At 55.4% G+C, this 11,430-nt stretch overlaps 1 protein-coding gene and 1 long non-coding RNA gene across 51 annotated transcripts in view; one reads left to right on the top strand and one right to left on the bottom strand.

Annotated features, from left to right (window-relative positions):
* LOC130522892 (uncharacterized) overlaps window positions 1-11,430 on the top strand; it is a 130,613-nt gene that overhangs the window by 998 nt on the left and 118,185 nt on the right. The window lies entirely within an intron of this gene.
* LOC130522885 (receptor-type tyrosine-protein phosphatase delta) overlaps window positions 1-11,430 on the bottom strand; it is a 185,191-nt gene that overhangs the window by 79,470 nt on the left and 94,291 nt on the right. For 49 of the 50 annotated variants that reach the window (XM_057027696.1, XM_057027713.1, XM_057027703.1 and 46 more), the window contains one exon: window positions 8,430-8,467. The exons of the other annotated variant lie outside the window; for it this stretch is intronic. The gene's annotated coding sequence lies outside the window, so the exon portion shown is untranslated. The remainder of the gene's footprint in view (window positions 1-8,429; window positions 8,468-11,430) is intronic. 50 annotated transcript variants of the gene reach the window in all.

Genomic DNA, 11,430 nt, shown 5'->3' with positions numbered 1-11,430 from the left:
ACAATGCTGCTCCACGTCTGACCTTGTCCTCCCGTGTTCTTCATGCTAGCGGGACGGCGGCGGCGCTTGTTGACGAATGGCTCCGGCGGCAGGATTCATCAGCGGCCGCGGCGGTAGCTAGCAGGACCGACTTCCACCGCGCTCCACAACCTGACCTTCAGCGGGAATGATCCCGGGCCGGGAAAGGGGAGCGCCAGGCGGAGAGCAAGTTCCCTTATTTATAACCTGTGACACTCAAAAGGCCATTTAGGTGAATAATTTGGCGTCATCGGCGGACATTTATTCGCGGGATTGTGACAACGCGTCACGATCGCGTGACGCTGACGAACAGCCACTAGCTTGTTTACGCAGGTACGCGCGCGGGGTCATGCAAAGTGTAGCTCTGATTGACATTTACTCTGTAAACACAATGCAAATACAGCGCACGTGGGTAAAGGTTGCACTGTATCGGCGCGCCGCTCTCTGAGGTGTGCGCCTGTGTTCCAGACCTGTAGGGATTCTTCCGACTTTACAGCAGCTGATTAGCATTGAATATTCTCCTTATTCTAAAGTGTGTTTTGAAATGTAAATTTTTTTTTGATTCTATTATAAGCGGCGGCGGCGGCGAGAGGCCCCAAAGGCTGCGGAGAATCATTAGAACCTGAGCCGGTCGTTGCTAAATGTCAGTTTCACCGCGGATATTAAAATATTGCTGTTTAACATGGTGCAAATATCAAAACGACTTCATTTGGACCGGAATGTCCTGAAAGGAGCAGGAAGTGTGACAGCTAGCTTCACATTTTCGGGGTATTTGGCTTTAAAGAGGATGAGCTCGTTTGAGTTGGGTCACTTCCCCAAATGGATCAAAGTCTAAATTTGCCGGCCTCCGCAAACGACAACCCATCAGCTACAGGCTGAACGCCGCGCTGAATGCTAATTAGCAAGCAGCCCCATGCTGCACAGAGATGGTGTAAATACTGTGCACGCTCATGTTAGCATATAGCCCAGAGCACATGTGCTATTAGCCAAACGTCAGAGATCGTCCCTCAGTCAAGGTGCTGAACGTGTCGGCCAGATGGAACAGAACCGGGCGCCAATTTGGGTCTTTAGAACTGTTCATTTCCTGTGATTCTTCAGACAGAAGGACCCAAAACGACGAGGCAGGACGAGAGGAGCGTCGCTCTCGCCTCCCGTCGGCGCATTTACAGTCTCCCCGAACACGTAAACCAGTCATTGTAAAATTAATTTCCCCATCAAGCGAGACTCGCGCTCTTTGGGATAACAATCTCCTAAGCGGATAAATGTAATCCAACGTGTTGAGATTGACTTGTTTATGGCCGCTGCCCAAGCAGTGAAGGCGGCGGCGGCGGCGGCGGCGGCGGCGGCGGGTTGGGGGGGGGGCAGGAGCGCCGAACGCCAAGGTGAAACCCGGCGGGTCCTTGGCTGCGACACCTGATACTCTTCTTCCGATCCGTCATACGTGATGGATGGCGGCGCGTGCAGCCGCTCTTGCTCGAGCTGTTAGCATTTGCTAAGCGGTTGCCAAAAAGTTCATGGCAGGAGACAACACGGGATCTTCTGATGTGGGAGGGGTCGGAATGATCGGGGCGACTGGGATGACGGATGGAGGAACCGAGCTGCACGCAAACAAAGGCTGGACACTGTAGTTTCCATGGCGACCATTAAAACCTGGAAGCAGCGTCCCAGGAAACCTGGATTTCCTGAAAATGGCATGGAATACATTTGGGATTTAGCTGGTTGCTAACTGGTCTTGCTCTCAAGTGCCAATGATGACTTCATTTGTGTCTAATAATGCTAGCTTCCATCTGAAAGAAGGAAACCTGTGATGCTACAAGCTAGCATGAAGGTGGTCCTGCTCTAGGTTTTTCCTCTGATTTCAACAACAGCAGTAACTGTCGCTCCACAGTTGGAACCTGACAGGGAGGATCTCAACAATGTTTGAGCTGCAGTTGTGGTCAAACATTAGCTCGGGTGTTTGCGGCTGCTAGCTGTTAACCATTAACCGCGTTGGTAGCCTGGTCTGACTGCACGTACGCTTGGCTGATGACTTGGTGGGACTTTGCCTCTGATTAGCCTTCGATCGGCTGTGATTGGCGCCCGCTGAAGCTGCACCCAACGCCGCCTTCGCTTCGTTGCGCAACGACACGTGATCGCTGTCGGCGACACGCGCGTCGTCAGCGAGGACAACAGGCAACTCGAACTGTTACCTGAGCCGCATCGCCGGCCTGACTCATCCGTCCCGATATCGCTGAGTCACGAGTGGCCGCCGTCACCTCTTCACGGCGGCGAGCAGAATCCGATTTGTGTTGAGGGTTGCAGCCAAGACCTCGCTTTGATTTACTTTACTTCCTTGGTGGGAGGGGCAATGAGCTGGAAACCAATTAGGCCCATTAGGAGATCACCAGGGACGGTGCCGCTGTGCAGCCGGAACAGAGCGAAGGAGAGGGTGACGGAACCGTGCTAGCTAGTGACGCCGCCTGGTGCAACTGTGCTAACGCACAACGCTTGTACGTGATTAGACGGTCGAAAGTTGGCGTCGATCCTGCCGCCTGAGTTGGAACGACGAGCCAAGATACGATTAACGGCGATGAGAGCCGAGAGGCTGCGCTTGGGAGCGAACGCGGGAGACGCTGCCAAAACGCTCCGCACGCTACCGTCACTTGGTTTTCATTTTGCATGAAGTCATTTTGTTGGAGTGGCGCTAAGTGCGCCCAGAAAGGAGCCCGAGCGATGGCTGTAATAAACGCCGGGATGTTGCTCCTTCAACAGGAAACATCTGTCTCCGTAGCTGCCGATTGATTAGCCGCCATTAGCTGCTCTCGGTTTGTGCGTGTTGTGAGCCGTTTCCATGCTAACTGTGACACTGACGAGTGCTCTCATCACTACTTGGAGCCGCGAGGTTCAGAAATTCCGCTCGTTGGCGGCTATGAAACATCAATCAATGACGGATTCAATTATCGACTCTTGATTCCGGTCACGTTAGCGCAAAGAGGCTCCGTGGATTTGGACGTTTCTCTGGAGATCGATGGCGACGCTAAAGATCTCTGGTGTCCCTGAGTCTGTTGTTGCAGATGGACCTTTGGGGTCCCGTTTATGGGTTCACGGCAGTTCTTCAGTAGGTCCCTGAGATGGTTCTTAGGCCGCCTCCCCTCCCCCAGGTGGTTCTCTCTCCCGATACTGCCTCCAAGTCACGCCGCTGATGTCATAAAACCAGTAATTCCAGATAAACGGAACAGCTGAGCAGAAGGTAAACATCATCTCATCCGACCCGTCCGGGGAAATCAGGACGTGCCGTCATCAGGCGACCGGCGCGTTTACGAGCCGCCGCCGCAGACTGGCCAAGGGTCGCCCGTGCACGCCGCCGGGGCCCCGAGCCAAGAGGAAAACAGTTGAGCGGAATCACAGAGGAGGAGCAGGAGAGCGGAGCAAGGTGATCCTTCATTGGCTCGCAGCTTTATGGGATGGCTTCCAGCTGCCGCTCTGTGTAGCGACTCCGCAGCGCCGTAATATCTTAATTGTTTCAAATTAAATACTCGTAAAATGGCAACGGAAATGAGCCCCCCCCCCCCTCCCACCAGTCTCTGGTTAATCCAGAGCAGCTCCTTGACTTCCATCTGGGCCCACTTTCAGCCAGAGACGGTTTAAAAGGCTCCCACATGGGAGGAGCGAGCGGCGGCGGCAGCGTTAGCGCTCGTAGGTGCTGACCTGCGAGCGGAGGTGAATCACGCGCGTGAGAGCTTCCTCTGCCCCTCCCCCCTCCTCCACCTCCTGCCTGTCTGTTCCCGCGCGTTAGCGGGGGGGTTAGCGCTCATGCTAATAAACCGCCTGAGTTTCCCGCGGGGATTCGCACACGCAGCCTTCCCCTCCATCTCCCGGAGGCGCTTGCTCATTCCGCAGCGCGCTCGGTTCAGCTAAAGCATCTGGAATGACATCAGCCGCGCTGTCGGACACGCACGAGGGCGTGCGCACGCGGCGGCTGGAAGTTTAAATGCGCTCGGTGGGCATTCCGCCTCGCGCAGTGCGTCTAATTTCCACGCTAAACGCTCGTCTTTGGAGCGGCGCTCGCCTCCTCGCTGGACGCGGCTCCGCGTCTGAAAGGATCCGTGGTTCCCACGGGAACGCCCCTCTGACTTGACATCCTCCGCTTCCTACAGATGCCGGGATGAAATGGAGCTCCTACGCCAGCCGAATCAAACAGACAATTATGTGTCATTACGTGTGCTTTGGTGGGGGGGGGGCGCGCGAAGGTACAGATACTGGAGGAGATTAGCATAAAATGAGCCGCGCGATGATGGCGAGGTAGAACAGAAACGCAGCCCGAATGGCCTCCAATCCGCCCCGTTTCCATGGTGAAAAGTTTGGAACTGAAAGACTTCCTGGATTGAAATCGGGTCTTCCGAGCTCTGTCGACCGTCGGGGTCACATGACCGACCAGAGGATCCCGGCTGGTTGTTTGTGTGTGTCAACCGTTGATTATTTCGTTAATGGTGGCGGCGTCCTTGTCGTACCCTTCAGGTTTCGCTCATTTACTCATCCGCCGGCGCCTCCGGGAGGTCGACCACATGCGGCGGGAAGCAGGGTCGGCCTCCGCCCCTCCTCCTCCTCCGCCCCTCCTCCTCCTCTCCGCTGGTGTTTTGGAAGCCCCCCCCTCTCTCCACACTTGTGTTGAGGCTTCCAATGACCCGATTCTTCTGCCCCTCTTCCCCTTTAACCTCAACATCTTCTCTCTGGCATTTTGCCCACATCCTGTCCGTGGTGATCCGTGAACCTGTCCCCCGTTCTTCCGTCCCGGCTCCGTCTCGTGTTTGTGGCCTTTTGCTCTGCGCAGCTAATGGCTCGGCTGTAATCCACTGGCTAATCTGCTGACGGCCTGTGTGACAGGGCATTAGCTTTGTGTCAGCGCCCGCTGTGCAGCCGCTCTGCGTGCGCGCGTGTAAAACATGCGCACGTCATGTACATGCATGAAGCTCATCAAGCTATGTAGCTGCACAATTGCTCCCGACTAGCATCCTTTTCCGAGGATAGACTTCGGAAGTGCACGGACTGCGCCCCCTTTCGGTCCTGCTCACGGTTTCTGCCTGTTCAAAGGCCGCTTGGCCAAAGTTGGCTGAGTCTCGCCACAAGCTTCAGCTAGCATTAGCATGTGAATGTCAGTTATGACCCGCGTTGGTGAACGAGCAGCGTAAACACAGGCTCCTCCGGCTGGAACGCCGCACTCGCGCACGTCTGGCTGCTTTTTCCGCACCTTTTCTCCGGCGCGCTCTTTCCTCGTCTCCCCCTGAGTGATCCTTTTATCACGGATGACCCCGCGCTCGGTCTGTTGACAGCCAAATGGATTACACCGAGGCTGGGGGACGCAGCAGACGCTCGGGTTGACGCGCGAGTGTGTTGCCTGATCCCTCCGTGTTGATAAACGCGCCGAGGCTTCTGGGATTGGAGAAGGTCCTGGCGGGAACGGGTTAAGGCGGGATGTGCGCGCCCGAGCCGACGTTAAGTCTACTTCTAATCACGGCGCCTTTCGGAGGGGATGAAAAGGAGAAAGGGAGCTCGGTTTGGATGGAATTAGGCCCCGATGGAGCCGGGATAAGCTGCTAGGCTTTGATTTAAACACACTGTTAGCTTGAAAGCTTCTGTTTGATCAAAGCTACACCCCGCTCTGATCGGCCCGCGCTCTCCCCAACAATAAGGAACCAAAACAAAGAGCTTTTTAACACTCCTGTAGGCCAGTTCCAGTTCCTGAGAAGTCGCTCCAGCCTCAGCACAACACTCGGGTCAACAGGAGGCGTCCGGTTCCGCCCCCAGCTGCTTGCGTAGCTCCCCGGGCCCTTCCCCCGCCCCTGGAGGACCACCATCCCTTTCCTTCTGATACCTGGATCCGCCCCTCCCTGGTTCTGCCGCATGGCTCCCGCCCCTCTGCGGAGCTCCTAGCGTTGCTTCACGCGTCACAAAAGCGGGACTTAGCGAGACCGACTCTCGCGGAAAGCCGTTCGCCAGGACGCCGTCAGCGACGCCGGCTTGATGGCTCACTCGTCCGTGGCCTCCGCGGCGCGTCGTCTTCGGCAGCTGCCGTCTGACAGGGAAGGGATCCTTCCCGCGGCGTGCGGAGCCACAGCCATCGACTCAAGAGGCTCGACGGCAACACGCCGTGGAGCTGTTCCCACTATTATAGCAGGAATGACTGAGGCCTCCATAAACGGTCCAAGCGCCAAACAAATTCTACAGCAGGAAAGCGGAATTGATCCGTGCTCCGATGCAACGCTTGATGGCTCGAGACGGCGCGTTAAAAGCTAATCCGTTGGCACCGGCTCGCTCGTGAAAGCCGCCGCCGCCGTTTCTCCCCGCGGTTTGGTCTCAACTCACAATATCGAGTGATTATTCTGGATTTAAGCCTTAAAACAGTGCAGCCACCCCCCCAGCGGAGCCTCTCATTGATCCGCCCTAATTGCAGCAGTCAATAAAATTTATGGCTCCTCAGCTGCCGGCAGCCGTTTATACGAGGCGCCGCGTGAAGCGTTGGCTCCTAAAAGCAGGTGATCAGGTGATAAACCGACGTGCCGAGCGGCAGCAAATACGGAGGCTTATAAAAGCGTGTTGAGGTCTTTGTTTTTATCCTCCGTCTGGGCCACAACTGACAGCGGGTCCTGGAAGACGCTCCCAGCTGCTTCTTCGGTGTGTTTGGCTTCAAGGAGCCGCCGAACCCCCCCCCGAAACGGTCACGGAATTCCACCGGAATTCCACCGGTGACTCGCGGAACCCCAACGGACGCGAGCAGCTTCCCTGCGACTCCACTCCGGGGTCGGAACCTGAGCGGCTTCTGCGCAAACCTGTGAATCCGCCCAGCCCGGCATTGGAATTCAATCCCGGGTCCTTTGCGCAGCTCCTGGAGAGCAGCTCTGCACACTTAGTAGATCATCGCAATTAAAACATAAATTGGAAGCATCGAGCGGTTGCCGGCGCGACTCCAGCGAGGCGTCGATGGGCTCCTGCTCTTGGAAACAAGCACTCGGATCTGGAATAAAGCGGGCTGTCGATAAAATTGACGGTCAACAAAGTGCCTCTGATTGTTGGCAACCAGCTGCCACGAGCTAATGCTAATGCTAACGCACAGGCTCTACCTGGGGTTGTTATGGCAACCCTATTAATCCAGATTTCCAAAAAATAAGGAGTTCTTTGAAGGAAAAGAGCTGAGAGATAACAATTAAAGATCTAAAAACGAAGCGAGCGCGGAGAGAAACCCTTTAATACGGCGTGAAGAGAGCGGAGACGTGCAGGGGCGGCTCTCCGCGGAGCTGCCATGTGCCATGAAGGAATCTTTCCGAAAATCCCTCCGGGCCCACACCTGAACCCTGCGCCCTACATTTCTAAATTTACATCTTGAAAAGTACAAAAAAAAAACGGTTCAGTTGCTGCAACCGTCGTGTTGTTGGCTGCTGAGGTGGGCGAACGGGAAGCGACGGTTGCTGGGGGGAGGGATGGGATGGGAAAACGGGGAAAACAAACAGGCGCGCTGGGAATCTGCTCCGAATGAACGCAGCAAACACACAAAGATTCCTGCCAATTGCACCTCGAGCGCCGCCGAGGCCTTTCAGCGCCACGGACGGATCCCGAAGTTGGGATTTATCCTCTCCCAAATCAATGGGATGCCCTAAATCATGAGAGGAGCGGGAACGGCTGCGGAGACGTAGCCAGACTGGATGGTCGGGATGCGGGAACGATCCCCGGATGACGGAGGCGCCCACTTGCGAGGCCCGAGATGAGCCGAGGTTCTGGTGGCCTTAACGCCACCGTAGCGGCTAACGATGCGGAATAAACGAAGAAGAGAGGCGGGAATCTGCCGGGAATGCCTGAGAAAGCTCCGCCTGTTTGCCAGGTTAGCATTTAGGTCACTCGGAGGTTACTTGTCCTCGTCTAATCTTCACGTAAGAGGACCCCGGCAGGCGTGATGCGTTCAGGTACCATTTGATTAAAAACAAAAATCCATCTCGGAGAGAAAACTTGATCCATCCGACACACTTTGAAGCCAAAGAGATTTATTACGGATCCGCTAGCTTGTAGCCATAGCATTGAGTTCCTTTTATAGTCAAATTCCTCAATTCAACGTTGACGACACCCAATAATCTCACATGGCTGCGATAAACATCCGATTTCGGCCATTTTGTGTTGGAAGCGCCACATTTGGTTGATTCCTGGTGCTGTTCCCAACAACGTTCCGCTCCGTCACATGACGGATGCGGCTCGGATCGTCATCTGTCTCTGTCAGATGTGGTTGAACGCAGCTTCCTATTGGCTGCGCAGGAATCGCGGCTGCTAAAGCGGCACCGGCGTTCCCGGAGACCAGGTTAATTAAACTTTGGGGGAGAGCAGAGGGAACGGGAGGCCCCGGCTCTGCATCCACTCCTGAAAACCGATGCCAAAGCGGGAAAACTTACCTTTCAGCGCTCCAGCGACCTTCCCAGCTGTTCAAGAGCTGCGGGACAAACACATGAAACACGTTAGCTTGTCTTTTCGTCACATTTTCACAGGACTTTCCCTGTTCGAAAGGCGGGGCAGAGGTTAGCTCTCTGCTAGGTTAATGGGAAATAATTCCGACATCTCGGAGCGCAGAGCCGGAGCCACCAGTACTTTTTAGCGCGTAAAGGGCAAACATTTATTACCCGCTGATTACACTCGGCAGGCGCATGTGCCTGACACTTAAGCCCTTGTAATTTTCAAGCCCTTACAAAATAACCCTCCTCTGCCGGTGATATCCATCACAGCTCCGATGTTCCTGGATTTCTTTGGAAGACAACAAAGCAGTCGTGCGGATAAAGGGGGCACGACGGGAAGGAAAGAAGGGGGGTGTCACTGCGGCGGTATAAGACTAATTAAAACCCGGACGTGATCCCAAAGGTCAAAGATTGGCTGAAACCCGGAGAAATGGCTGCTGATAGCGCGGAAGAGTCTCGAGCTCCCGCGGATTAATGAAAAGCGGGAACAAGGAAAATTAGCAGCGATGAGCGACGTTCCCTGCTGCTGCTGTTTGTTTGGGCTTCGGAAACATTAGCCTTGGTTCTGAGACACGCACGCTGTCCGACTCCGATGCTAGCGCTTGACTTTTTATACGCCGAGTATTTTTGGCATCCTGGCAGGAAGCGCGCAGCCCTTTAGTGTCCGATGTCGCCCGTGAAAAGGATACATATATATATAAAATGATTAATAGACACTCCAGCAATCAGCAGGCAATAAGAGGGCACCTGTCAGAGGCCCTCCTGCCCTTCCCTGATTTATAGCTAATAACTGTCCGTGAATGTAGCCAGAGAAGCTAACGGGAGCAGCCGGGAGGACACGGACATTCAGCTGAATCCTGACAGAGTTTGTGGGAAACTAGTGACCTCCTGGTTAAATACGTGTGACATCAGTGCTAACAGCTAGTTAGCATGGCTGCTCTTTCTTGACTGTTTCTGAAAAGTGCTGAAATATTTGGTTTTGGGAGAGATCACAGCGGATTCCTGGTTGGTACCTTTGGGTAAAACGGAGTTTTTCTCCTTTGTACTTTAAGATGAAATCGGAAGTACAGCAGTCCACCCTCCAGACTGGAAAACGGCATCTGTTGAGCGGCTCAACCACAACATGGCCAGATTAGCCTGACAGGATTGCGTTATAAGTCCGCCTCGCTCCGGTTCTTCGGAATGCCATTGTGCCGCTACAATGGTTGAAGAGAAAGGCGCAGGAACACGTCTGAGCCTCTGTAATAAGCGGAGCGCTAACAGCAGGAAGGCGAGCGTGGATCAGGCTAAAAGGCGAGAGCGAGGCCGCCGCCGCCACCGGGCGATCAAAGTGACAGAGATGCTGATATTATTCCGCTATTCCTTAATCTGGGAATCCCGACATGTGGTACTGCTCTGATGCCGCCTGCCGCCCCAACTTTCACTTCCTATAATTCTTTTCCCAGGATTAATGACGTCTCCTCTCCGGCACATCCCGGTGTCGGGGCGACTGCCCCCCCCACTCAATCTTCCTCCCGCCCCCCCCTCGGAGAGGCTCCGTCCGCCGGCCTCCTGACAGCCACCCATCAACCCGGCTGCAATTTAAAAAGCCCTTCAACAGCTGCCATTCCGCAGGGCCGACTATCAGTTCAGCTGACAAAGCCCCCCCCCCCCCAGCTACCCCCCCAGCCACCCCCCCCTCCCAAATAGACTGAAGGTGAAAGACTATTTCTCACCGATCGGCTTGGCTGAGGACTTCCTGACATGTTGCAGCAAACATCTGGAATGCAGACGGGAATTCTTTGACAAACATGAGGCGGCGTGTGAAGCGTTGGGAGGAACATTTGCGGTTGCGTGGATTCATCAACCCCCCCCCCACACACACACACACACTCCCCCCCCCCATGCTAACGTTGCATGCGTTGCTTGACAAAATGTGCACGTTGCCTGAAACAATCAGGCGGACGCGGCTGAGGCTGGAGGCCGGGCAGCCTGCCGCCGCCGCCCCCCCCCCCCACCATATGTCTTTGTCAGAACCATTTGCGGTGCACGGAACGAGGGATGAAATCAATCCAAGCGCCCCCCCCCCCCTTGCTTCGACTCGAAATGGCGGCGAGAGTTGCCAGGCCGGGCCGCGTTGGCCAACAGTGACACTTGCAGACGGACCATCTGGACTCCAGCGCCCAGCAGTGGTTTCGGGGAAGAATGGGACGGCTGGACCTGGTTCTGGGTGAGAGATTGGGTCCGGTTCTGGACCAGGCTGCTGGACTCGGCTGTTTCAGGAGATCTGTTGCACTGCCTGAAGGAAAAGCTCCACCTGGAGCCGCGTCCCGCGTCCTCGCTGGGCCCGGGCCAAAGCTTTTAGTCCGTTGTGTTGTGGCATCGGTTCTGCCTGCAGCCGCCAGACCAGGCGCACAAAAGCCGCAGCCGGTCCGGTGCCCCCCCCCCCCCATGTACCTGGGGGGCGCGCACGTTTCCACGCGGGCCGAGGCACGCTAACTGTCAGGTCCATTAGCATGAGAGCGCGCCGCAGCTTCCAAACAGGAAAAGTGCCCTGAGCGGGCCAGCATCGCGGCGGGACATCGTCCCCGGTCCCATTCAGGGGGGGGTTAATGGAGCTGAAGTGGGTCAGCCGAAGCTGAGCCCAGGCTGGATGTCGCTAAGATGAAGCGATTGTCGCCACGTCGGGAGCGGCGCCGTCCCGGAAGCCTGGTGTTTCAGGAGTCCATCGGCGGTTATGTGGTCGCGTCCCGCTGCGATTTTAACACCATCCCGCTAATGTGACAATAAGCCCGAGTTATTGGAACAAACCTTCTGTTGGAACGTTCGTTTAATTGGAATTGGGGAGAATCGAAAGCCATCAAATTTAATGAATTCGTTTTGTTGCTTTGTGGGAATGATGAAACGAAACTATCGAGGTGGGAGAGCTGCTACCAGGCGTCCGCATCAGTCGGCTAATAAGAAT

This window comes from Takifugu flavidus, chromosome 3 (assembly GCF_003711565.1).
Source record: "Takifugu flavidus isolate HTHZ2018 chromosome 3, ASM371156v2, whole genome shotgun sequence".
Lineage (NCBI taxonomy): Eukaryota > Metazoa > Chordata > Actinopteri > Tetraodontiformes > Tetraodontidae > Takifugu > Takifugu flavidus.
The sequence above is the reverse complement of the archived record's forward strand: the minus strand, read 5'-3'. Positions and strand labels throughout refer to the sequence as shown.